This window comes from Hyperolius riggenbachi, chromosome 12 (genome assembly GCF_040937935.1).
Source record: "Hyperolius riggenbachi isolate aHypRig1 chromosome 12, aHypRig1.pri, whole genome shotgun sequence".
Classification (NCBI taxonomy): Eukaryota; Metazoa; Chordata; class Amphibia; order Anura; family Hyperoliidae; genus Hyperolius; species Hyperolius riggenbachi.
This window is the reverse complement of record NC_090657.1, coordinates 179,196,491-179,223,563: the sequence shown is the minus strand read 5'-3', so window position 1 is coordinate 179,223,563 and position 27,073 is coordinate 179,196,491. Positions and strand designations below refer to the sequence as shown.

Sequence of the window (27,073 nt, the reverse complement as noted above, 5' to 3'; positions counted from 1 at the left end):
AGCAAAAATTCTGTAGACTGGATGCAAGATTCTGCAGAACAAACGGTTGGATTGGTTTCTGGTGTATGTAAAATCTGCAAGAGTTGTGAGATAAAGGCTAGAGTCTGTATAACTTGTGTCACAGGAACATTGGCTGGAGGCTGCACCAGACAGGAGTCGGCTGGAGGCTGCACCAGACAGGAGTCGGCTGGAGGCTGCACCAGACAGGAGTCGGCTGGAGGCTGCACCAGACAGGAGTCGGCTGGAGGCTGCACCAGACAGGAGTCGGCTGGAGGCTGCACCAGACAGGAGTCGGCTGGAGGCTGCACCAGACAGGAGTCGGCTGGAGGCTGCACCAGACAGGAGTCGGCTGGAGGCTGCACCAGACAGGAGTCGGCTGGAGGCTGCACCAGACAGGAGTCGGCTGAAGGCTGCACCAGACAGGAGTCGGCTGAAGGCTGCACCGGACAGGAGTCGGCTGGAGGCTGCACCGGACAGGAACTGACTGGAGTAATGGATGCTGTTGGAAAGTATTTGCGTTTTGTTTTATGAACCAATCTGGAAACAGGAACAGGTTCTTGTGAAGTAACCGGAAATTGCCATGACCAAGGTGTGGATTTGATGGCAGTTTGTAATTTTACAGGCTTTTTACTTTTTACAGGTTCTGAGCTCTGTACATGGTTGGAGATATATGGAGGGTGAGCAGAAGGAGGAGAGTGGAAACAGGAAGAAAGGATCTCACGCCAGACAGTAACCAACATAGAAGCAAATTCACGCTTACAGAGCTTATGCAGCATCAATGACTCAGTTGCATGTATACAGGCAGACACAAAACCTTCACTTTTCTCACAGTAATAATTAATAAATCCTTCTCTATCTTTTCTCAGAAAATCAAACAAATCATCAATCAGTTCAGAGTCAAAAATAAAATTAAATTCTTCCTTGCTGGAAGACTGACATTGGAGCTGTTTAACTGCAGTGGACTGGGAGTGAGTGGTATTCAGAGGATTAACAGAAGGAATATCTAAGGGCAGGATCTCTGAATAGGCAGCAATTAAGGCAGCAGCTGGTTCATGCTTACAACCTTTCTTATGCATTAACTTTTCCACGCTATTCTTACAACCTGAGACAAAATCAGTAGATTGTCTGGAATAGAATTCAAAGAAAGCACTTCTATCCCTCTTCAGATATCTATAGTACATATCTACCTGTTCAGATGTGAAATCAACATTAACTGGGTTTTGAGCAGGTAAAGCAGAAGCTACAGAACATGATGCAGAGACAATTCTCTGCCATGCAGTCAGCAAGAAGGAGGCTTTCCCATACTTGCATATTCCCTGATTGATCAGAGTCTGGAGGGAATCTATGCAAGCTTGAACAGTCTGCTTGTTTTTGTTTGAATAATAATCAATAAATCCTGCTCGGTCACTCTCAAACAAATTAATCAGAACTGTTATCTTTTTATTGGTAAATGGAGGCAGGTAGTGGTCTCCTGGAGTGGGAAATGCAAGATCATACCACAGTTTGATTATGCATTCAAAATCAGGTGCATAAAAAGCTCCATCTTTAATATAACCATACACTTGGCTAATAAACTTTAGCAACTCTTCTCTGGGGTAGTTTGCAAAGAAATCACGACATTCATCCTCTGCATCCTCAGCCAATAATGCATAATAATCCAGATCTTGCGGACTCATTCTGACAGACAACAGATTCTCAGTATCCTGTATAACTGCAGTGGTCAGTAAATGTATGGCCAGAACTTTCTGTCAGGAGCCTGAATGGAGAAACAGGGTTTGACCACAGTTTGCAGTACACAGACACTGGAACCAGGAATTAAGGTGCAAAAATAATGATTTATTGCAAATGCAATGGAGCACGCATACATGCAAGCGTAATGCAGTATCACACAAACATATGTACAGCACACAATATATACAAATAACCCGGGAAGCAGTGACAAATATGTGTAACACCTAACTATCTATCTAAAGTGCACAATAATATATACAGGAAATATATTCACATCAATCGCAGTACAGACAGGGATCAGGCAGAATATCAGAGTCAAACAGGAGAGCAAAGTCAGCAACAGGTTATCAGAAAGCACAGTACCAGGGATTAGACAAAAGCAAGGTCTCAGACAGCATAAACAGGTTTGGCAACAGGAAGGCATACATAGGAATCAGGGCAAGGAACAGGAACCAGGGTGTCCAGAACTCAGACCTGGGAACATAAAGTTCTGGCAATTAGCAAGGGGAAAAGGCAGTCCTTAAATAATCCAAGTGATCAGCAACCACAGGATGCAGCTGGTGGTGGACAGTTTTAATGAGAGCTCCCATGAAGCCATCCAGAGGCCAAACAGGGAACTGCAAGTCTTTGTGAAGGCAGTAACAGGCCACCTGCTGGTGGATGGTGGAGGTTCAGGATAAGGCAAAGTCCTCAGAGCCCTCTGCTGGTGGAATAAAAGAAGTCCAGGACAGTCCTGTTCCATGTTGCCACCAGCAGGCAGAAAGTGACAATACAAGGTTCCTGACATACATGCAATAATCTAGCCTTACAGCTGTTTCACGGGATGACCCGCTTCTTCAGAGGCAGCAGATACAATTTAAAACATGCAGAACAAGGTATATATATATACATATATAGACAGTAGATAGGTCTTGCTCCACGCCTCCCTCACTGCCGAGCGCGCGCCAGAATCTAGCGCCGCCCCGAGCTGGTCAGGCCGCTTGCTGGAGGAGGCACGCCCCCCTTGTCTGGGGGCGTGCAATGGGATTTCCCCATGCGTCACGTGATACGCAATACGCGTCACGTGAACCGCATACATCACATCCTCCGCTTCTCAGATTGGCTGCTGGTATCAGTGAAGAGCGCAGCGGCGCCCTAGGTTGCGTAGCAACGAAGCGCATTAAAGGGGGGAACCTGAAACACAAAAACAAAGTCTGGTATTTCTTGCCTAAAGTTCATAAGAACCTTCAATGTCCCCCGGGCCGTCCGATTGTGTCTGCCAGGGAATCAGTTACAGAACCTTATTCCAGGTACCTAGAATATACGTTAAGACCGTATTTGGAGGAGATACCCTCCTACCCGGCAGACACCTTGGCGGTCCTCAGACTCTTACCCAACATTCAGTGGAAAGATCATTACACGCTGGCATCAATAGATGTTGAAAGCCTTTATACCAGAATCCCCCAGAATTTGGGGGTTTCGGCAGTAAAGTCCATCCTGATGGAGAGGGGGGGGGGGGGATTTTGACTGGGTTGATTATATTGGTCAATGTTTATCGTATGTATTAAACCATAATGCTTTCCTTTTCAATGGTCAGTGGTATAGACAGGCATCTGGCGTGGCGATGGGGACCTCGGTGGCCCCCACCTTTGCTAACCTCTTCCTTGCCTACTGGGAGGACCATTACATCTATTCCTCCTCTAATCCCTACCGCCACGCCATTGTGTCCTGGTATCGTTATGTGGACGATGTGCTTCTTGTCTGGGATGGGAGTGAATCCCTGTTCCAGGAGTTCATCGGCTGGTTAGGGTCAAACAACCTTAATATGCGTTTCACAGGAGCATGGGGCGGTTCACAGATGGAGTTTCTTGATCTGGTTATTTACGTTGAGGAGGGACGTCTTCTTTCCAAGGGTTTTATAAAGGCCACTTCTACTAATTCCATTCTGGCATTCAACAGTTATCATCCCCGCCATGTCCTCAATGGTATCCCATATAGTCAGTTCCTTCGATTAAAAAGAAACAATAGTAAACAAACTGATTTTGTTACCCAAAGTAGGGAATTGGGATACAGGCTCTTGAACCGAGGATACCCTCTCTCGCTATTAATTGAGGCCTTTAACAAGGCTGATGGTCGCGGACGAGAGGATATCTTAAGGAGAGGCACGGGTAAAAGGAACAAAAACTGCCCGTCCAGTGACTCTGTTTTTTTGCCAAACAAGACAAACACCTCTTTTGTTTTTGATTTTTCTCCCATGGCAGATAGAATCCGTAGTGTTATCTCCAGGAATTGGGTTGAACTCCGCACTCGCCCCCATTGGGAGAGACGCCTGGCAGAAAAAGCTATGGTGACCTTCCATCGGGCACCGACGATCGGTGATAAATTGGTTCGGAGTGAATTCAGGGACTTTGATGAACCTAATTGGTTAATCAGGGCAAGGCCGAAGGGTAATTTCCGATGCCATAATTGTTGCCATTGTCATCAGTTTTGGCCGTGCAAAAGTATACAGTTGGGTGGATACACTATCCAGATCAAAGACTGTATACATTGCGGTACTGAATTTGGTGTATACGTCGTGTTTTGCCCCTGTATGAGGTTTTACATTGGTAAAACTACTCGCTTGTTAAAAACCCGATTCCAGGAGCACTACAAATCTATAGAGACAGGGTTAGGTGCTAGTAGATTGATTGCCCATATCAGGGATGCCCACGCAGGCAATGCGGATTGTCTCAGATTTTGTGGTCTTAAAGTGGTGCATTACCCACACAGAGGGGGGTCTAGGGACCAGCTCCTGAGGAGAGAAGAGGCTAGGCTAATCTCCCTTACAGAAGCATGTGGGAGGATGGGTCTTAATGAAAGAAATGAGCTGTGGTGCTTTTTGGATAAACACTAGTAACTTGAAATGTGTGTAGTGTGGCCCTTTAAAAATGTGGCCCATATCCACTGTAGCATTTTCTTCCTGCCCATCATGTCTTCATCTGCCTCTTCTTTTTCTCCTTTTCTCCTTTTTTCTCCATCTTTTTCCCTCTCCCCCCTTTTTTTCCTTTCCTCTTTTCCCCTTTTTCTTTTCCTTTTTCTCTTTTTCTTTCTTTCTCTATTTTTTTTCCTTGTCCTCCCCTCCTTTTGTTTTGTTTTTTCATCCTTAGCCCTGTCCCTTCTTCCCCTTTTTTGTTTCCTTTCCTTCCCCCGTGGTCTATACCATACCATCTATTTAGTGGTGTGGGGGTTAATATATGGAGGGATGCATCTATATCACTGTATTGCTGCTAGCGTTTATAATGATATGTAAAAAACTTTTTAACTGCATCTTTTAAGTGGTCAACTCTTGGTCTCCTTTGAGAAACTTAATGATGTTTTACTGTATATTTGTATTTTTGTTTTTAAAAAGGTTTTTTCCTCTTTGTTTTTGTGTTTCAGGTTCCCCCCTTTAATGCGCTTCGTTGCTACGCAACCTAGGGCGCCGCTGCGCTCTTCACTGATACCGGCAGCCAATCTGAGAAGCGGAGGATGTGATGTATGCGGTTCACGTGACGCGTATTGCGTATCACGTGACGCATGGGGAAATCCCATTGCACGCCCCCAGACAAGGGGGCGTGCCTCCTCCAGCAAGCAGCCTGACCGGCTCGGGGCGGCGCTAGATTCTGGCACGCGCTCGGCAGTGAGGGAGGCGTGGAGCGTGGGGTAAGACTTATCTACTGTCTATATATGTATATATATATACCTTGTTCTGCATGTTTTAAATTGTATCTGCTGCCTCTGAAGAAGCGGGTTATCCCGTGAAACAGCTGTAAGGCTAGATTATTGCATGTATCACTGAAGGTGTTGGAAACAAAATAAATAGGTGATTTTTTCAGCGATAGGTGCCCAGATACATCCTCTTTTTCTTCTGATCGTGTTAAGTTTGTTCTCTGGAGGCACAATTGCCTGCTGGCACCTGCATCTTCTGACCTGCCAGTTGCACATCTTGTGCCGATTTTTTCCTGTTCTCTCCACAAGTAGCATATGGTATGGCTGTGACTGTTCGACTGTTTGATGCTTTAAGGTGGCCATAAACTGGTCGATTTGCCATCAGATCGACCAACAGATAGATCCCTCTCTGATCGAATCTGATTAGAGAGGTCTGATCGAATCTGATCAGAGAGGGATCGTATGGCTGCCTTTACTGCAAACAGATTGTGAATCGATTTCAGCATGAAATCGATTCACCATCTGTGAAGCTGCCGCCGCCCCCCCGCCAGTCATACATTACCTGATCCGGCTGGCGCGAGTCTCCGCTGTCACAGCTGCTCCTTCACCGCTGGGTTCCGGATTCTGGACCGGCTGGCTTCACTTCTTCTTGTCCGGGGACGTTTAAACAGTAGAGGGCGCTTTACTGTTTAAACTTCCTGTCAGGACAGGCAGTAAGTGAAGCCAGCCGGTCCAGAACCCGGAGCCCAGCGGAGAAGGAGCAGCCGTGACAGCAGGGACTCGCGCCGGCGGAGCAGGTAATGTATAGCCGCTAGTGTCGGTTGTCGGACATTCGTACGCCGCTATCGACGCACTCCTGACCCGCCAGCGATCAAGCAAAATCTTCCGCACGGACCGATCGATGGGAACGATTGATTTGAGATGGAAATCGATCGATCGTTCTGTCAGTGTTTACGCAACGATTTCACAGCAGATTCGATCAGAGTGATCGAATCTGCTGTATATCGGCGGGAAAATCGTTAGGTGTATGGGCCCCTTTAGAACTTTGGGTGTGGAGAAAGCTGCCAGAATATCTACCCAGTCAATACTTAAAGCAATAAGACCAGATTGTTCACTAAGAGGGCTGATATTACTATTAAAAACGTAAATACTTAGGTCACATAATGAGAAGACCGGATTCTCTGGAGAAATCCTTGACGCTTGGAAAAATTGGGGGTAAAAAAAGAAGAGGACAATAGAGGCTCAGATGGATACACAGCTTATGTGAAGCTAAGAACATGCCTATGCAACACCTGAAAGAAGTTGTGATTGACTGACACATCTGGTAATCAGGAAGTAGAGTGTGTATCAGCGGCTATGCAGAGGAGACCAGCGGCAGGTGAGCGGTGATTGGAACGCAGGGAGGTGAGTTGCGCTATACAAGGCTTTCTGCTGCCCTATCTCTGCAGCGGAGGGGGGAGGACGGTCTGGGGAGAGGAAGGGATGTAGAAGTTGGGACGTCCTCGCCGCGGCTCCCCCCTCCATCACGGCGGAGCTCCCTTATCGTTTAGGACAGCCGCATGGCCTGCACACCCCTAGAAACGGGTCTGCATCTTGTGTACAGAAGTACATATAGTCATGAAGAGTAGGAGTCAACTTAATTAATGAGTAGGCGGAGATGATGATTTGGCAAGTTTATGTCAGAACAGTTTAGAGAATAGAGAATTAGATTGGTGGTTATATGTATTTTTTTTTAGTAAAACTGCAGCAAGGAAAAAAGTATTGAGCCGTCCCTGTTCCCTCTCCTGATCCCTCCGTTCCAGCGCTGTCATCTCCTTTACATGTATTTGACCAACTGGTCGAATAAGCCTTCAGGGACCCTCGGAGGGCTTCAAAAGCACTCCTGTGTACAAAGACAGGCAGCTCTGCACTGCGCATGCTCGAGCACACACTCTAACGCACCTGTGCATGTGCAATACGGATCTGTCCATCTTTGGGGACAGGAGTGCTTACGAGGGCTCCCAAAGGCAGCGTAACGTTATCAGGGGACAGCGTGGGGGGTGGGGACATGAGAACATCGTGAGGGGACAGGAAAGCCTCAATAGGATCTAGAGCCTTACTTTTTAATAGGTAAGTCTCTAACTTTTTATTGCTACAGATTTACTTTAAAGAGACTGGGGGGGGGGGGGGGGGCACTCATCTCGGTAGGGGGAAGCCTCAGGGTCCCACTGAGGCTTCTCCCTCCGCTGTAGCTGCAGTCAATCCAGCACTGACTTCCCCGAAGTCTCCTGCAATCCGCGCTCGACAAGCCCAACAAGCCTGGCTCCAGCGGGGGCGCTGTTGCGGCTCTCATCATGGAGATAGGTGAAAATAGCCTGTCGGGTCCACTCTACTACGCAGACGCAGGAGACTTGCACCTGCGCAGTAGAGCGGGCCAACAGTGATCGGCTATTTCCGCCTATCTCCGAGCGGAGAGCCGATACTGCGCCTGTGCTGGAGCCTGGAAGGAAAATATTTATATCCCAGCTGTTTGGAGGGACAGAGCAAAACCGCCGTGGGACACAGGAGGACGAGGGAAGCCTCAATAGGATTCGGAGGCTTCCCCCTACCGAGGTGAGTACCCCCCAGGGGAACTTTTTGTCGTTACAGGTTTTCTTTAATACTAGCTTAAAGAGACTCTGAAGTCTCCTGAAAATTAGGCTTTTATTTTAAAAACCTCATTACCAATATTGTCCCTCTTAAAACGCTGCAGAACCACGGCTGAAAACCCCCTCAATCACCTGAAACTCTCGGGGTACATCATGGGCTCCTACTGCATAGAGGCAGCGCAGCTCTGCCTCTATGTGCGTTAATAAGCCCGGATCGCCGCCTCTCCCCGCCCCTCTCAGTCTTCCTTCACTGAGAGGGGCGGGGTAGAGGCGGAGATATGCGCTAATTGACGCGCATAGAGGCGGCAGCAAAATCCACGACCAAGAAAGTTGTGAATTTTGCCTGCCGGGAACCCCCGTGGGGTGATTGAGGGGGTTTTCATCCGCGGTTCTGCAGCGTTTTAAGAAGGACGATAATAATAAGGTTTTTTAAAATAAAAACCTAATTTTCAGGAGACTTCAGAGTCTCTAATCTAAGTGCTTGATTTGATTACAATTTATTTTCTTACTGTTTTTAAAGGGAACCTGAAGCTGACATATTTAATTATAAACGTTACAAATTGCCTGGCAATCCTGCTAATCTTTTTTAGCCATAGACCCTGAACAAGCAAGCAGTTTCTGACAAACATCTGACAAGATTAGCTGCATGCTTGTTTTCAGGTTTGATGCAGCCAGAGAGAACAGCAGGACTGCCAGGCATCTGGTAGTGTTTAAAAGGACATAAATATGGCAGCCTCCCAATCCTTCTCACTTTAGGTTCCCTTTAAAGTTTCTTTTTTAAAGACGGTTCCTCTTTAAAGAGAATATTTACAAGCCGATCTCTTTAGACTTAGCTGCTTGTTATATTGTCCATATACTTGTCCATATAAAAGTTTTACTTTCAGCACATTAGTATTAAGGTGGTCATACATCAGGCGACTTGGCGCCCAATCGACCATCTGATTCGACTTTTAAAATTGATTCAAATAAAAAACGGTGCCGCCAAGAGCATGCCCGATCAACAATGCAACCAATTTCGGCCTGAAATTGGTCACGTATTGATAGGACATGCTGCAAGATGTAGGGCCGATGCTCAATGGAGTGCATGGTGGTAATTGGCGTGTGAAATCGAGATGAGCAATGAACGCGACGGAACCTCCGGCGCTGTCCCCTCTAGTGTAAAATGTGCCCCATGCCTGCATATGGACTATATATTGTTTAATCAAAATAGCAGCATGGCAGAACGATGACCAGTATAGGGGAGGGAGTGGGGGCACTAGACACCAGGGAACTGTATAGGGGAGGGAGGAGGGCCACTAAACACCAGGGAACTGTATAGTGAAGGAAAGAGGGCCACTAAACACCAGGGAACTGTATAGGGGAGGGAGGGGGCCACTAGACACCAGGGAACTGTATAGGAGAGGGAGGAGGGCCACTAAACACCAGGGAACTGTATAGGGGAGGGAGGAGGGCCACTAAACACCAGGGAACTGTATAGGGGAGGGAGGAGGGCCACTAAACACCAGGTAACTGTATAGGGGAGGGAGGGGGCCACTAAACACCAGGGAACTGTATAGGGGAGGGAGGGGGGACACAAAACACCAGTTAACTGTATAGGGGATGGAGGAGTGCCACTAGACACCAAGAATCTGTATAGGGGAGGGAGGAGGGCCACTAGACACCTGGGAACTGTATAGGGGAGGGAGGAGGGCCATTAGACACCGGGGAACTGTATAAGGGAGGGAGGAGAGCCACTAGACACCCAGAAACTGTATAGGGGAGAAGGGCCACTAAACAGTTGATGGTTTGGTTTCAGTAGAGACTGAAGAGCTCAAAAAAGAATAGAGATGGCCCGAACCGTTCGCCGGGCGAATCTCTCTGTGCCCTGTACTACTTCCGGGTCACTATGACCGTCACGCTCATGCGCAGAGAGTGCCCGGCAACAGGAGCGCGATCTAGGACGCGCACCGCTGGGCCAGCGTAGGCGTACTACTCCAGGTCATAGTGACCCGGAAGTAGTACAGGGCACAGAGAGGCTGAGATGTTCGCCGGCGAATGGTTCGGGAACCGTTCGCGACATCTCTAAAAAAGAAGTGGATCCCTTAACACCACAATAGGTGTGCTAAGACAATAAGAAGTATGGTATACAAAGTACAAACAGGTCTTGACAAAGCAGTATCATTGCCGTGATACATAAAGCAAACATACAGGAGACCTTATCCTTTGCCTTCATTGGCCTGCTGGATGTTATCTACTTATTGAACGGCCATAGGTTGCACTATTGATCTGCTGTAGGTTAAGCATTTACACTACTTTCTGTTGCACCTCTGAGCCTCTGCTTATAGTCTCCATTAGTGCTGTTTCTTGCAACAAGTACAAACACAACACTTACATATACAATACTGTATGTATATTCTTATTGCAATCTATTTTCGTGTCTATAGGTAGCACTTTATTGTACACTCGTATACTGAACTTGGGTCCTATGACCTGAGCTCAATTCTGAATTACTGGTAGTGGACAATTTGCTATTTGACTTTCATGGTTTTGGTTGTTTTGAAATTATTGAGGACAATTTGGTACAGATTGTTTTTCCAGTTGGATACTGCAGCGTACATTTACACTGGAGCATATAAATGTGTGGCTTTTTTGTTTTATAAATGATTTTAACATTCTTTTTGAAATAAAGGACTAAATAAAGGATGGTGCCAGGCATAACCAGGGCTGGGGAGTCGGTACAAAAATCATCCGACTCCTCAGTTTTTGAACCAAAGACTCGAACTCCAACCCCAGGTACCCAAAATGACTCCGACTCCTTGGTCTAATACTTACCAGGGCTGTGTATTTGATTCAAAAATCACCCGACTCCGACTCCCGACTCCTCGGCTTATGAATGCCACCGACTCCAAATCCGACTCCAGGTACCCAAAATTGGTCCTACTCTTTCGACTGGGCATAACAACCTGTGTCCTCCACCCTTCCAGGGGTATAACTACAGGGCAGCAGCCCCTACATCTGGGCGCCCAGAGGTGTGTCTGTGGGGGGTGGGGGTGACTACTACTTCACTCCCTCCAATGCTCCAGATCGGTGTCCTAGTCTACTGTCTCTGTGCGTGGTTTTCAAGCTGCACAGTAGCACAGAAAAAGCAGCTTCATAGGGTAATTAAGGTTGCCCAGAGGATAGTTGGCTGTCCTCTCCTTCCATTAGAAGAATTATATACTTCCTATTGTTTCAGGAATATTAAGAAAATTTTAAGCGACGTCTCACATCCAGGACATGTGTTATTTGAACATCTGCCTTCTGGAAAACGTTTTAGACTTATAAAAACTAAGACAAATAGACTAAAGAACAGTTTTTATCCTTCAACCATTTCTATGTTAAATGCTGCTAAGTGGCCATGTTGATAAGGGGTGTGTGCAATGTAATGTATGTAGGAATGGAATGTTATGCTGTCTTTGTTTTCGCTGGAAAATTGCACTTAAGAATTTCGTTGTACAATTTCGGTTGTAACAATGACAATAAAGATTTTCTATTTTCTATTTATTTTTCTATTTTCTATTTTTGTGGCTACATGTTATGGGTGTGAAGATCATGATGACCACACGTGTTTTATGACCCTTGTATTGCAGGCCCCACAAACTGGGAGGGTCACCAAGGGAAGGGCTGTGAACATCAAGGAAGCCCCATCAGAATTTTTCTGATGACTTGTAGTCACGTCCCTGCCCCCTTCCTTTCCTTCCCCACTCACACACACACACACACACACTGTGACGATCCAGCCCCGCGATCCTGTCTACAAGACGTTAAAAGACCGGTTGCTGGATCGTCAGAAGAAGGTAGTAATGTGACAGAGCGTGCCAATCCCGTCTAAACTGCTCCCGTTAGCATTAGCAGGAAGTGCGGTGAGCAGACTGACAATAAAGATTGGTCGCAATGCTGTCGACAATATGTAATGTGACAATCACTCACCAATCCCGTATTACTAGGCCACTGTTGCCATGCAGGTCTCATGCACTAGAGACTTCTGGAGGCAGATTCACTGTGTGCGTAGTAAACTGTTAAGATTGGTTGGAGGTGCCCATACATGTACAATCCCGATTTTATGTACAATCGGTAAACTAAAAATATCGATTTTGCGCTGTAAATCGAGGAATTTCACTGCCACCACTCTCTCGTGTTCAGGGAGGAAAGAGACTCCCGCTAGCTATTCCTAGAAGGAAGAAAACGGTTATTTACAATCTAACTAGGAAAACGACAATTTATAAGCACATAATAAAACAGTACGGTAGTATGATTCTCCAGAGGGCAGATTCATTGTAGCAGCAATCAGATGACCAGAACAGGCACAAGACTGAACTATAAAATTGTTTGTTTTATTGTAAAACTACATACGCACAGCATACTTTAGCCCACAGGTAAATATACCTGTCGGCAGAACAGATTGGTTTGATAGAAAAGGGGGAGAGAGGAAAAGAAACAGAATGTCTTAATACACAGTTCAAATACCGTTATTGGTAATCCATGCGGCAAACGCAAGTCTTTGGCAGAAAGTCCAAGATGGCGATTGCCATGCCTTTGTGAGAGATAATCCAAGTGATTTGCCAGTGTCCAGCTGGCTGGCCGATGTTATTAGACAAAGATTTCAGATGATGGACTTTTGGACCCCGGACAGCTGTGTCATTGGGGTTTTAATCCTCACTGTAGATGGGAGGGGTCATGACACATACAAGTCCGGCCTTGTGAAATTTGAATAGGGCAGTGCCCCATTAGACAGGGAGAGATTTTGGCCCAATTCATGTTTTGCCCGCTTTCTCCGTGCCCATAGGTCACACTAACAGTATAGAGAAGGATGCTTTTTATTAGCTTCTGTCCACCTAATCTCTGATGGATGGCTTATAAACCTCTCTAGGGTGTCCCATGGGGCCAGAAGACCCACTCTTCACACTTGGGTGAGAGAGACTCTGTAATTAAAAAAAACTGACATTGCTTTCTAGCAGAGCCAGGAATTAGAAAAAAAACAACAATTTAGGAAAATGTCATTTTTGCAATGAAATTTGTGTTTGTTACTTAAATGGCGCACATGCGGTTTTCTCTGGAACCGTGTGAGCGTCACACACACACTCTACAGAAAGGGGGGAAGATGAGTGGGGTAGCAGTAACCAGAGATTACACTACAGCAGGCTTTCTCAACTAGGGTTCCTTGAGCACTCTGCAAGGGTTCCTTAGCATTTTCTCCCATCCTGGGTAAAAGAGAGAGCACATTATAATAGGGGATACCGTAAAAAGAAGCACAAAATAAGGGGTCCAAATAATATATGAACAAATTAATAAAATGCACTAGAATAAGAACACAGTATAATGATGAGGTGCACTGTAATAGGAGGTCATGAAATAAACAGCCACACCTACTTTTAATGTCTATGCCTCCTGCAAAATAAATGTAGGGGTTCCTTGAGATCCAAAAAATATTTTCAGGCGTTCCTAGAGATCTAACATTTATTTTCAGGGTTCCTCCAGGTTAAAAAGTTTGAGAAAGGCTGCACTACACGGTACTTTAGAAAGCTAAAAATACATCACAGGGACAATTCAAAAGCCTAAATAAACAATTCTGTGCACTATAGGCTGCCTGAAACAGAACTTTTTCTTAATACAAAGGGCACAGTATTGCACCCTATACATTAGAAGTCAGCCTTACAGCCAAGAAAGAAGCACTTTAACACAATAAATATGACATCCTCCATATTCCTCTAGGCTTTCTTAAAAGGGAACCTGAGCTCTTGCACAGGACAGAAGGAAAACATAGAGAAATGCACCCTGTATGTATTTCGAGAGTTTAGCACTTCTAATTCCCTACTCATCTGTGACTAATCACAAGTGTAATTCTATCCCTCAGCTGGCTGCCTCTGGCAGGGAATTTACCGCCTGTCAGCTGCTCTTCTGCACCAGCCCTGAGCTATTCGTGCTCAGACGTGACACATCGCGGTTTCCTGCCGTCGGGTTACGCCATTGCGTGTCAAGTGCTGACATGTGCGGTGTTGAAAACGCTGCCTTTAGGTTGCGTTTTAAATGCTCCCGAATGGCGCTTGATGGTGGCAGAGGGGACACCAAACTGCCTGACAAGCGCATCTGAAAGAGGCCTTACTTGGATGCGGGGTGAGGGGGTTGGGGGCAGATCTATCAACCCCATAGAAAGGAGAATTGGAGCAAATCTGGTGCAAAACGTACTGTAGATTACTTGATCTAGACACCTGCTCCATTTTTTCGCACAAGTTTTGATCCAGTTTTCCATGCATTGGTCTTGATAAATCTGCAGTGCTTCTAATTTTTCAGACCAAACCTTGGCACTGAAGTTAGAGGCAGCTCTTTCTGGAGTGCTGTACTGTACACTGCTGTAAAATGTGGGCCAGTAAAAAAGGGCGCACATGGCTAGTGGACAAAAAGGGCGCCACCATAGACTGCAATGCAAAATATCGGCTATTGGGCGCCCGACAGGAAAAAAGGGCGCCCGAGAAATAGCGGTTGCAGGGATCGTGTTAACAAAAGTTTTCGTTTACAGAATAAGGTTTATAACAAATATCGGTTACAAGTTCGTTTCAACTTTGTGTTATACTTTTTTTTTCGTTTTTAAATTTCGCTTATAGGAGCTTTTACTTATTTTCCCGTTTTTTTAAATTTAGCTTAACCACCCTGGCGTTCTGATTAAATCGCCAGGGTGGCTGCGGGAGGGTTTTTTTTAAATAAAAAAAAAACTATTTCATGCAGCCAACTGAAAGTTGGCTGCATGAAAGCCCACTAGAGGGCGCTCCGGAGGCGATCTTCCGATCGCCTCCGGCGCCCAGAATAAACAAGGAAGGCCGCAATGAGCGGCCTTCCTTGTTTTGCTTATATCGTCGCCATAGCGACGAGCGGAGTGACGTCATCGACGTCAGCCGACGTCCTGACGTCAGCCGCCTCCGATCCAGCCCTTAGCGCTGGCCGGAACTTTTTGTTCCGGCTACGCTGGGCTCAGGCGGCTGGGGGGACCCTCTTTCGCCGCTGCTCGCGGCGAATCGCCGCAGAGCGGCGGCGATCAGGCAGCACACGCGGCTGGCAAAGTGCCGGCTGCGTGTGCTGCTTTTTATTTCATTAAAATCGGCCCAGCAGGGCCTGAGCGGCAGCCGCTGGCGGTGTTGGACGAGCTGAGCTCGTCCAGACCGCTCAGCTGGTTAAAGGACTGTAACAAGTAAATTTTCGTTTACACTTATTTTTCATTTAAAATTCGTTTTCATATGTATAATGCTTAAATATCGTTTTCAACCTTATTCTATTAGAAATACATCGCTTTTGGTATTAACTTTGTTTTTCACACTTATAATGAGTCGAGTATAGTTTTATTAACTTTCTAATATATCGCTTTTAATATTACCGTTATTTTAGGAATTGTAATGCGTATGTGATTGTAAGGCTATTTATTCTATTATGTGTATATATATATATATATATATATATATATATATATATATATACCTTTTTCTATTTATAAGATTATTAATGTGTACGTGATTTTAAGGCTATTTATTCTATTACAAATATATAAATTATTCTATTCATGTTATTTATAGTGAAGTACTTTAAGGATTAAATATATTATTGTTTATATGTGTGTAAGGGTGTTTGTGCAGTGGGGATGGTTAGGGTTAGGCACCACCAGGGGGATGGTTAGGGTTAGGCGCCACCAGGGGGATGGTTAGGGTTTGGCACCACCAGGGGGATGGTTAGGGTTAGGCACCACCAGGGGGATGGTTAAGGTTGGACACCACCAGGGGGTGGTTAGGATTAGGCACCATCAGGAAGGTCTTAGGGGTTAGGCACCACCATGGGGGTGGTTAGGGTTAGGCACCACCAGGGGGGTCTAGGGGTTAGGGATACGTACAGAGAGGGTTCTGTGTGAGAGTAGGGTTAGGTATAATTACAGTACAATATACACCACCAGGGGGGTGGTTAGGGTTAGGCACCACCAGGGGGGTCTAGGGGTTAGGGATAGGTACAGAGAGGGTTCTGTGTGAGAGTAAGGTTAGGTATAGTTACAGCACAATATATGTAATACATACAATTTATTAAATTATGTATATTTAAACAAAGAGGGGGTCTAGGGGTTAAGGATAGGGAGAGATCTGTGTGAGCCTACAGTTAGGTATAATTGCAGTAAAATATCTGTAAAATCTACCATTGTATTACTATGCTTAATACAAGTGTAAATATCGTTTTTTGTTATAGACGCTATTTGACGTTTCATTTCAGAATTCGTTTGTTGTTATAGATGGTATTTTGCCATTTCATTTCCATTTATTTAACCTATTTAGCACTACATTTTCGTTTACAAGCTATAAACGAAAATTATAGTTTTACAGTATAACCTATAATTTTGGCTATATCCCGCGCCCTTTTTTCCAGGCGCCATTTTTTGATACACGCATAAAATGTGTCAAATGCTGCAGACATTGTGTAAAAGAATAATAAAGTGACACTACTGGTGACAAGCTGTAAATATATACACTCATCTCTTGGAAGAGGGGGCAGCTGTTAAGTGCTTAGATCTGTCAGTGCCACTAATCGGAGACATATCATCACGTCTTTGCTGTGTACATTATATCCCACACAAGATAAACATATCAGAAGTCACCCTGAAGTGTGTCCAGCCATGTGTTCTTATTATATCACAGATGTCATCTGTGAATTTTGAAATCCTGAGACTGACCACTAGGAGGCATGCTCACTCATATGTGACTCTCACAGGCTGAAGTTTCCCTATGTGTTTGCTGTACTCTTGTGTTTTCTTTTACATGGTATTAACCCGATTCAAAACGTCTTGCTTTTACTGATGGCTATAACTCGGTACAATACTCTACAGCTACTTCTTAATTCCGTATCGCTTGCAAGAATAAGGGCGAGTCTGATATGTATATGTAAGCAGGGGCATAGCTAGAAATCATGAGACTCCATAGCAAAAGTCTGGTAGCCCCCCCCCCACCTCCAAGAATTATACAGCACATGAAGAGGGGCACTGTATTTATGGGGATGGGGAAGTCTGGAGATGGTAGATCAGTGGTCCTCAAACTAAATGTGGTCATACACTTATAGATTTACGGCAGATTCGACTTTCAGAATGAAATCTATTGGAAATCTATTGAAAATCGATCTAAATGCATTACTGGACCATTAGATCCAATGCAACTCTATGGACCATCGATATCATGTCAGATAGATCAAATCAATCGAAATCGGCTGCAAATCAATCGATCGGCAATCAATTTTTGATCGATTTGATCCAATCGATCGAAGGCTGAAATTGACCAGTGTATGGGCCCCTTTAGGCCCGCAGGCCAAATGTGGCCCGCCAAGACTTTTTCACTGGCCCCCCAAATACAAAATGTATAACTTATATATGCAGCCCATCTTCCCTTAAAATATCGTCTGCCTGCATATACTGTAAAATAGCAGTGCTGGCACCACCTATCCACATACTGTAGAAGTCAGTGAGCAGTCATTCGCTGGCTTCCAATCCAATTCTGCATCAGGTGACACTGCTGTCCAACTGGACGACAGGGTGTCACCTTGATAAAATGCCCGACTGAGCATTCAGTCTGGCTTTGCTCAGGAATCATTACAGCTGAGTCTGTCTTCTGTGATGTCTTTTCAAGCCCAAGCCTGCCCGCTTGTGGCTCTACTCAGTAATCATTATAGCTGAGTTATTATAGCAAAGCCAGACTGAATGCTCAGTTGGGGATTTTATCAGGGCTGTCACAGGCAAGCTGAACAGTGAAGAATGAAACAGAGAGCAGGGTAGGTGTTTTCTCTAATGTTCCCACTGATATATATGGTAAAATACATGAAGGTGCTTCGTCTCTGGTTCACTTTAAGTTGCAGGCCAAATTTTTTATTAACATTTATCAGTCTTAAATAAAGTGGCGTAACTATGGCGATTGTGGGGGCCTGGATCACCGCTCCTCACCCTGCTGCAGAGTAGTGCAGGGGAGCAGTTTTACTGTATATTTACCTGCTTCAATGCTGTATCAGGTCTCCTGCACAGCTCTTGCTGTGAATGCATGTCACGTGATCGGGAGATGGAGGTGTGTAAGTTTAGAGCGTGCAGCTGCTGGGAAAAACAAAAGAGACAAGACGCTCCACTGGAGCAGGTAAATATTGCAGTGCTCCATTGCACTACTGTGGGGAGATGGTGCCAGCGGGAAAAGAGTATGTGTCTCATTACCAGCCATATGGGAGGGAGGAGGGATTCGGATCCAAGGAGAGGGGCCCATGCTAATTTCACAGAGGGGATTGTTACTGCACTCAGGCTCAAACTGACACTGTCATCCTCTGGATGGGGAGGCAGTGCACTTTGTTCTTGCAATGATGCACATTTGAAGCTCTGGAGGGTCACATAGAATGACAAGGAGGGGCACATTCGGACCACAGGCCTTGAGTTTGAACTCTGCACGGAATTGGTTAGAATCAAGGGTGGAGGATGACTATTTAGGTATTGGGATGCAGCCTCTGAAAACTGGTCAGACTTTGAATCTTTAAAGCCAATGGGTACCGCTAGAAAAATAAAAAAGTCGGATACTCACCTAAGGAGAGGGAAGGCTCGGTCCTACTGAGCCTTCCCTCTCCCAGTGCCCTCGGTGCTGCGCTGGCTCCTCCGTTCGTGTCTACCGCCGCAGGGACTTCGGAGGTCTTCGGGAGCACTCGGGCTTCCGAAAACGGGCCACTCCATACTACGCACACTTGAGTGCGTCATAGAGGGCGCTCGCGCATGCGTAGTATGGAGCGGCCCGTCTTCAGGAGCCCGAGTGCTCCCGAAGGCTTCCGCAAGCTCCCTTCGGCATGCGGAAGTGGCAGTATTTGACCGAACTGGTCGAATACTGCCACGGGGGATCCTGCGCGGGACCGGGCACCGGGAGAGGAGAGGGAAGGCTCATTAGGACCGAGCCTTCCCTCTCCTTAGGTGAGTATCTGACTCACTTTAAAGAGGTGGGCTCATAAAATGAAAACATGAAAAAGAGAAATATGCTACCTGATCCGGGGGGCTGAGCGGATCAGGTAGCCGCCAAAACCCCTGTTCCTGTGGGCTGCACTGCTCCACTTTCACTTTCGTGACCTCTGGATCATCACAACACTGGAAAGAGAGATCTCTCCCAGCATGCAGGGAGGCGGGGTAGCGGCAGGGGGCGTGGCCAGGGAGAGAATGCTGCCCAATGACGGCTCTGGAAAGCCTGTAGGAATGCCCCTAGCGGGAGTTTTGAACAGGGAATCCCTCTCCACTATTTACACTTTGATATAGTGACAAATATTGTCGCTAATTTCGGTGAGCTCTAGTGCGGCGGTGGGGGGACCCAGAGGCATGTCATGAGGCAGAAAACATGCCTCTGTGTCCCCTCTGCCCCCACCAAGGAACTAACTTGGGTACTCTTTAAAGGGATACTGTAGGGGGGGGTCAGGGAAAAATGAGTTGAAGTCACCCGGGGCTTCTGATGGTCCCCCACAGACATCCTGTGCCCGCGCAGCCACTCACCGATGCTCCGGCCCCGCCTCTCGTTCACTTCTGGAATTTCAGACTTTAAAGTCTGAAAACCACTGCGCCTGCGTTGCCGTGTCCTCGCTTCCCCTGATGTCACCAGGAGCGCACGGTGCAGGCACAGACCATACTGGGCCTGCGCAGTACGCTCCTGGGGCCATCAGCGGGAGTGAGGACACAGCAATGCAGGTGCAGTGGTTTTCAGACTTTAAAGTCTGAAATTCCAGAAGTGAACCAGAGGCGGGGCCGGAGCATCGGGGAGTGGCTGCATGGGCACAGGATGTCTGCGGGGGACCATTAGAAGCCCCGGGTAACTTCAACTCATTTTCCCCCGACCCCCCTACAGTGTCCCTTTAAGGTACATAGTAGATGTAAACTATTACTTAGATGATTGCAGAAAAACAAGGACAAATGCCAATTTGTTTTCTTATCTTTGTTCTGTGTTGTTTCATTTCCTCTTTCCCTCCGTTATTTCTCTCAATGGGGCGCCTCCCTTACTATTCTTATCTGTTACTGTATCACCTATTGTTTTACTACTCTTGTTTGCTTCACGTTTCTTAGAACATGTATGCAAGTATGGCAGAATGCCTAAACCTGTTGGCTTGGAAGCTATATTGATAAACAGGACGCTGGTATTTAAAGGAATCATCAGGCAAATAAACATTTCCCCCTCTACTTACCTGAGGCTTCCTCCAGCCCCTTGCAGCTGACATGTCCCACGCCGCAGGTCCGCTCTCAGCCTCCAGCCTGGGTCCCCGACGGTGTCTCGCTAGGCCGTCCTCTACTGCACCTGCACAGTACACTGTGGGCAACGTGGCCTTGATTGACAACAGCACTCTCACAGGCGCAGTAGAGAACGACCTCGAGGTCGGCCTCTGCACCCGCGGGGACCCCAGGCTGGCGGCTGAGAGCAGACCCGCGGCGTGGGACATGTCAGCTGCAAGGGGCTGGAAGAAGCCCCACGTAATTAGAGGGGGAAGTGTTTATCTGCCTGATGACTCCTTTAAGGCAGTGCTGCTGCCACCTATTGAGTGCACATTGCTGCACAGGAGTGTCTGGGGTCTTCTCTCATTAACCCTACAGGTTGTTTACCTCAGCAGACAGATTTTTGCTTTCGAGCAATTTGTGCCTCGACAAAGGGGCCCTACGTGGCTCCGAAACATTGACTATATGTCTTATATGGAACCAATAAAGATTCACCTTGGATGTGCCAGCTTTTTTTGATTGAACATTGCACAGAGGGCGTCATCCCTCTTTTTCCAGCTGCTGCACTCCCCTTAGAGACAATGGGCTTGATTAACAAAGCGGTGCAAACTGTTTAGCACGGGTGTGCTAAACAGTTAGCACGTGAAGTGCCGTTCATGCGGTCGCGGACTTTTGCGCGCGCAAATTGCGCTCACAAAAGTCCACAAACAGCACTTCACGTGCTAACTGTTTAGCACACCTGTGCTAAACAGTTTGCACCGCTTTGTGAATCAAGCCCAATGGGTTTGATCCCTTAGTCACTAAGGCTTAAGGCCCATACACACGTCGGATTTTTCTGAACGACGGGTCGTTTGAACGTCCCGTCGTTCAGTCGTTCGCACGCGGAATCAGACGTGTGTACGGACTATCGTTCGCGTGATAAGACTGGTTTAACCAGTCTTATCACCCGAACGATAGTCTGTACACACGTCGGATTTGACGTGCGAACGACTGAACGACGGAACGTTCAAACGACGGGTCGTTCAGAAAAATCCGACGTGTGTATGGGCCTTTAGTGTGTGCGAGACAACACAATAACTGTTTGGTATTTAAAGCATGTCTGTTATCAATTGGAAGCTGAACATGTTCTAATCTGTGAATGTTGTTCCCAGGGCCAGTTCTAGACTTTTTGCTGCCTTGAGGCCAACTTGTTAGGATGCCCCCCCCCCCCCCCCTCCTCCTGATTTGGTCAAACAGCACCAGAAAATTTACTCTGTTTCATTTAATGTTCTCACATGACATGCTGCAGCTCAAAATAATAGCACACTGGCTGGCTGTGTGTCTGTGACAAGCAAACTGCTCACCCTCAGCCACTCCATTCCTTATCAAGTCAGGACAGCAGTGCCACCTCCTCCCTTCTGCTGTGCAAGTCAAATGAAACATTGCTGCTCTCCTGCCTCCCCCGCCTCAATCACTGTCAGACTCCTCACACAGCACAACAAGCTGCTTTTCCCCAATGATAACCTTTTTCACCTCGCTCGAATGTCCATGTGGATTATTGCTTTGGCCTGCTTGGATTTATATCTTGGGAGCCTATAGGCACAGAAGTTCTGGTACCCGCAATGCCACCCTCTTGCGAACCCACAAATCCCATCACAAACTTAGATGTGCTCATCCAGCTCTCTCTCCTCATCTGGGGGGGGCGGGTGACACCAGTGTAAATCCAGGATGTGGGTGCCTCTAGGCTCATGCCTAGTGTGCCTAGTGCTAATTTCCGGCCCTCTTAAAGGATAACTGAAGCAATTTAAAAAAAAGTAGGATATAATGAATTTTATGTGTAGTACGGATAGGGAATAGAACATTAGTAGCAAAGAAAAGAGTCATATTTTTATTTTCAGGGGATTCTCTATGGGATCCAGAGCCTTCTTCTACATAGCTGAGTATCCAACTCATTATTTTTGTGCCACTTGAGATTTCCTTTTAGTGGAAAGAGCGGCATAAACAGCAAAGTAAGGGAGAGGAGGGAACTGCAGAGAGCTCAAGTCGCTGTCAGTCTCAGTTTAGCCAACCCGTTCAAGTTGTGCCGAGGTCCTGATATGGTGATTCTGAGTAACAGAGAGTGCTGCAGAGTCTCAGTTATCCGGCACCGATGGGGATCGGCTGATGCCGGATAAGTGTGCTTTCTGGTTGCTTGAGACTCACTGTTAAAAATAGGCCCAGTTAATACAGTACAATACCCCACTCTATATACATTACCTGTGATGAAACGCGGAAAAGCCGCTGTCTCTCAAGGCGAGGCGGCTGTTTCCGCGTCCAGCATGGCGTCACAACGCGGAAAAAACGCCGCATGCTGCTTAGGCAGAGCGGCGGAATCCGCATCGGGAATGGCGGAATCCGCATTGGAGGCGGCTCCCGCACTCAGTTCACTGGATACATTGCAAGACAGTACTGGTGTGGCTGGGACTGATAGTCCACCAAGATTCAGACTTACACGCGCGCGAGCACAGAGGCAGAGTTTAAATAGCAGTTAGAAGGGAGTCGGCTGACCAGCTGGGTCAGCTGACAAATTCCACTGCTCCCATTGGACCAGCAATTAGGGAGGTCCTGGAAAGGTCCTAGAGTATATATACTGCTGGTTGTTCACTTGCTCTTTGTCTGGCGTGCGATCACATACAGTGGAGGAAATAATTATTTGACCCCTCACTGATTTTGTAAGTTTGTCCAATGACAAAGAAATGAAAAGTCTCAGAACAGTATCATTTCAATGGTAGGTTTATTTTAACAGTGTCAGATAGCACATCAAAAGGAAAATCGAAAAAATAACCTTAAATTAAAGATAGCAACTGATTTGCATTTCATTGAGTGAAATAAGTATTTGAACCCCTACCAACCATTAAGAGTTCTGGCTCCCACAGAGTGGTTAGACACTTCTACTCAATTAGTCACCCTCATTAAGGACACCTGTCTTAACTAGTCACCTGTATAAAAGACACCTGTCCACAGAATCAATCAATCAAGCAGACTCCAAACTCTCCAACATGGGAAAGACTAAAGAGCTGTCCAAGGATGTCTGAGACAAAATTGTCGACCTGCACAAGGCTGGAATGGGCTACAAAACCATTAGCAAGAAGCTGGGAGAGAAGGTGACAACTGTTGGTGCGATTGTTCGAAAATGGAAGGAGCACAAAATGACCATCAATCGACCTCGCTCTGGGGCTCCACGCAAGATCTCACCGCGTGGGGTGTCAATGGTTCTGAGAAAGGTGAAAAAGCATCCTAGAACTACACGGGAGGAGTTAGTGAATGACCTCAAATAAGCAGGGACCACAGTCACCAAGAAAACCATTGGAAACACATTACACCGCAATGGATTAAAATCCTGCAGGGCTTGCAAGGTCCCCCTGCTCAAGAAGGCACATGTGCAGGCCCGTCTGAAGTTTGCCAATGAACACCTGAATGATTCTGTGAGTGACTGGGAGAAGGTGCTGTGGTCTGATGAGACCCAAATAGAGCTCTTTGGCATTAACTCAACTCGCTGTGTTTGGAGGAAGAAAAATGCTGCCTATGACCCCCAAAACACCGTCCCCACCATCAAGCATGGGGGTGGAAACATTTTGCTTTGGGGGTGTTTTTCTGCTAAGGGCACAGGACAACTTAATCGCATTAATGGGAAAATGGACGGAGCCATGTATCGTGAAATCCTGAACGACAACCTCCTTCCCTCTGCCAGGAAACTGAAAATGGGTCGTGGATGGGTGTTCCAGCACGACAATGACCCAAAACATACAGCAAAGGCAACAAAGGAGTGGCTCAAGAAGAAGCACATTAAAGTGACTCTGTAACAAAAATTACAACGTTTTTTCTACCATCCTACAAGTTCCTAAACCTATTCTAATGTGTTCTGGCTTACTGTAGCTCTTTCTACTATAACCATCTCTGTAATAAATCAATGTATCTTTCCCCTGTCAGACTTGTCGGCCTGTGTCTGGAAGGCTGCCAAGTTCTTCAGTGTTGAACTGTTCCTCTATGCACACTCCAGTGTGTGTTTTATTTACATAAGCCAGCAGCTTCTCTGCTATCTTATCAGTGATAGAAGAGAGCTGGATAAAAATCCTCCTCTGGAGGCTGTGAAAGGAGCTGGTCTGTCACATACTGAGGAATTAACGACATAGGTAGAGCTGTCTGCAGGAAGCCTGTAATGTTCAGTGCATGAGAGAAGCTGGGGACAGAAGGTAAACACACACAAGTGATCTCTTGAGATTCAGAAGTAAAGCTGTATACAGCCTGCTTGTGTATGGGTGTATTTTCTATGTGTGGACATGCTGTACATCAACCTACTTCCTGTTTTGGTGGCCATTTTGTTTGTTTATAAACAAACTTTTTAAAACTGTTTTTGACTACTTTTAATGCGGCGGGGAGCGGCGAAATTGTGACAGAGGGTAATAGGAGATGTCCCCTAACGCACTGGTATGTTTACTTTTGTGCGATTTTAACAATATAGATTCTCTTTAAGGTCATGGAGTGGCCTAGTCAGTCTCCGGACCTTAATCCAATAGAAAACCTATGGAGGGAGCTCAAGCTCAGAGTTGCACAGAGACAGCCTCGAAACCTTAGGGATTTAGAGATGATCTGCAAAGAGGAGTGGACCAACATTCCTCCTAAAATGTGTGCAAACTTGGTCATCAATTACAAGAAACGTTTGACCTCTGTGCTTGCAAACAAGGGTTTTTCCACTAAGAATTAAGTCTTTTATTGTTAGAGGGTTCAAATACTTATTTCACTCAATGAAATGCAAATCAGTTGCTATCTTTTATTTAAGGTTATTTTTTCGATTTTCCTTTTGATGTGCTATCTGCCACTGTTAAAATAAACCTACCATTGAAATGATACTGTTCGGAGACTTTTCATTTCTTTGTCATTGGACAAACTTACAAAATCAGTGAGGGGTCAAATAATTATTTCCTCCACTGTATGTGGGAGCACCCAGATCCGTAGTCAGATCCGCAAGTGTGCCGGGACCAGCTGGAGCTGTAATCCTACACTTAGCAGGATTCTGTTGATAGCTAAAGTACTAGTTTGATTGTGATTATCTGTTATGACGTTTGCCTGCCTTGACTACCCTTCTGAACTCTGATCTTGTACCTCGATAATTCTGATACTCTGTTGCCGATCTCCGGCTCGTTTCTAGACTCCGCCTCAGCCTCCTGATTCTGTACCTCGATATATCTGATACCCCGTTGCCGAACCCTGCCTGTACCTAGACTCCGCCTTTTGACTCCTGATCTTGTACTTTATCTGTCCGTGTGTATACGACCTGACTTGTCCGACCTCGAGAACCGACCTTACCGTTAGAGGCGGTTCCTCGCTCTGTTAGCGACCCTTCCTCCTGAGGGTCACTTTCAGACATCCTTCCTACTGTCAGTCTGACGCCTCCCGTCTTGGAGAGCTCAGGTCTGCGGAAGGAATCTGTGCAGTACTCCTTGCTGCACTGAGGCCTAGTCCTCAAAGTGATACTGTTACACCAAACACTACACTCTACTCAGGTGAACAGAGGTTAGTTTGTATATCGGATTATCGGTGAGACTGCAGATCACTTATAATCTGGTATATATCTGTATTTCCGGTGATACTGCAGATCACCGGTAATCAGATACTCTCTGCGCCCACCGATCGTTACATTACCATGATCTCTGTATTAAATGTTAATATACAGTAACTGACAGGATATTAACCTTAGGGGAGTCAGGGAAACCAGTCTTTAACCACTTCAGCCTTTTTCACCTTATGCATGCAAGCAATGTTTACCTCCCATTCATTTGCCAATAACTTTATCACTACTTATCACAATGAGTTGATCTATATCTTGTTTTTTCAGCCACTAATCAGGCTTTCTTTGGGTGGTACATTTTGCTAAGAATTATTTTTTTCTAAATGCATTTTCACAGGAATATTAAGAAAAAAATGAAAAAATAATCATTATTTCTCAATTTACGGCCATTATAGCTTTAAAATAATACATGCTACCATAATTAAAACCCACGTATTTTATTTGCCCATTTGTCCCGGTTATCGCACCAGTTAAATTATGTCCCTATCACAATGTATGGCGCCAATATTTTATTTGGAAATAAAGGTGCATTTTTTTTCAGTTTTGTTTCCATCACTATTTACATAGTTATAGTTTATAATTAAAAAAATAAAATAGTAATATACCCTCTTGACAAGTTCAGTCCCATAGGTAACTATTTATGTTGTTTTTTTAATTTTAATATTTTTTTTTTATTAAAATTTTTATTTGGGTGTTTTTGGCACAGTGTAGGAGGTAAACAGTTAATTTTAATGTAAGTGTATGTATATTTATTTAAAAAAAAACAGTATGTAGATGTAGTTTTACTATTTGGACACAAGATGGCCACAGTGAATTTTTTTTGTTGGTCCTGCAAACGTAACAAGTAAGCTTACAGGAAGTGCAGAGGGTACGTAACACTTATAAAGATTGCGGCTTCTCATAGAAGCTGTTGGTCTTTCTAACGGGGACTTAGATCAATGAATGGGAACTGCTTTAATATTCACCATGTGTTGATATTCACCATGTAATTTGTTCATGTTGTTTGATCCAGAATCGGCCTACATGTAATCATTTTTACTACTGGCAGACAAGAAAAAAACTAGACAGCACCACCTGCCATGATTTAAAACCACACCCCCTAACACTGCGATAGGCTAAAAGTTTTTTTTTTGTTTGTTTGTTTGTTTTTTTATAGATATACATATGCAAAGAGGGCGATACTGGGTGCTAGGCAGTTAGAAACAGCTGTTATTTCCCACAAAG

The 27,073-nt window shown here is 45.7% G+C and overlaps 1 protein-coding gene across 15 annotated transcripts in view; it reads left to right on the top strand.

Annotated features, from left to right (window-relative positions):
- FAM110A (family with sequence similarity 110 member A) overlaps positions 1 to 27,073 on the top strand; it is an 897,957-nt gene that overhangs the window by 590,419 nt on the left and 280,465 nt on the right. For 10 of the 15 annotated variants that reach the window (XM_068262828.1, XM_068262827.1, XM_068262817.1 and 7 more), the window contains one exon: positions 5,128 to 5,391. The exons of the other annotated variants lie outside the window; for them this stretch is intronic. The gene's annotated coding sequence lies outside the window, so the exon portion shown is untranslated. The remainder of the gene's footprint in view (positions 1 to 5,127; positions 5,392 to 27,073) is intronic. 15 annotated transcript variants of the gene reach the window in all.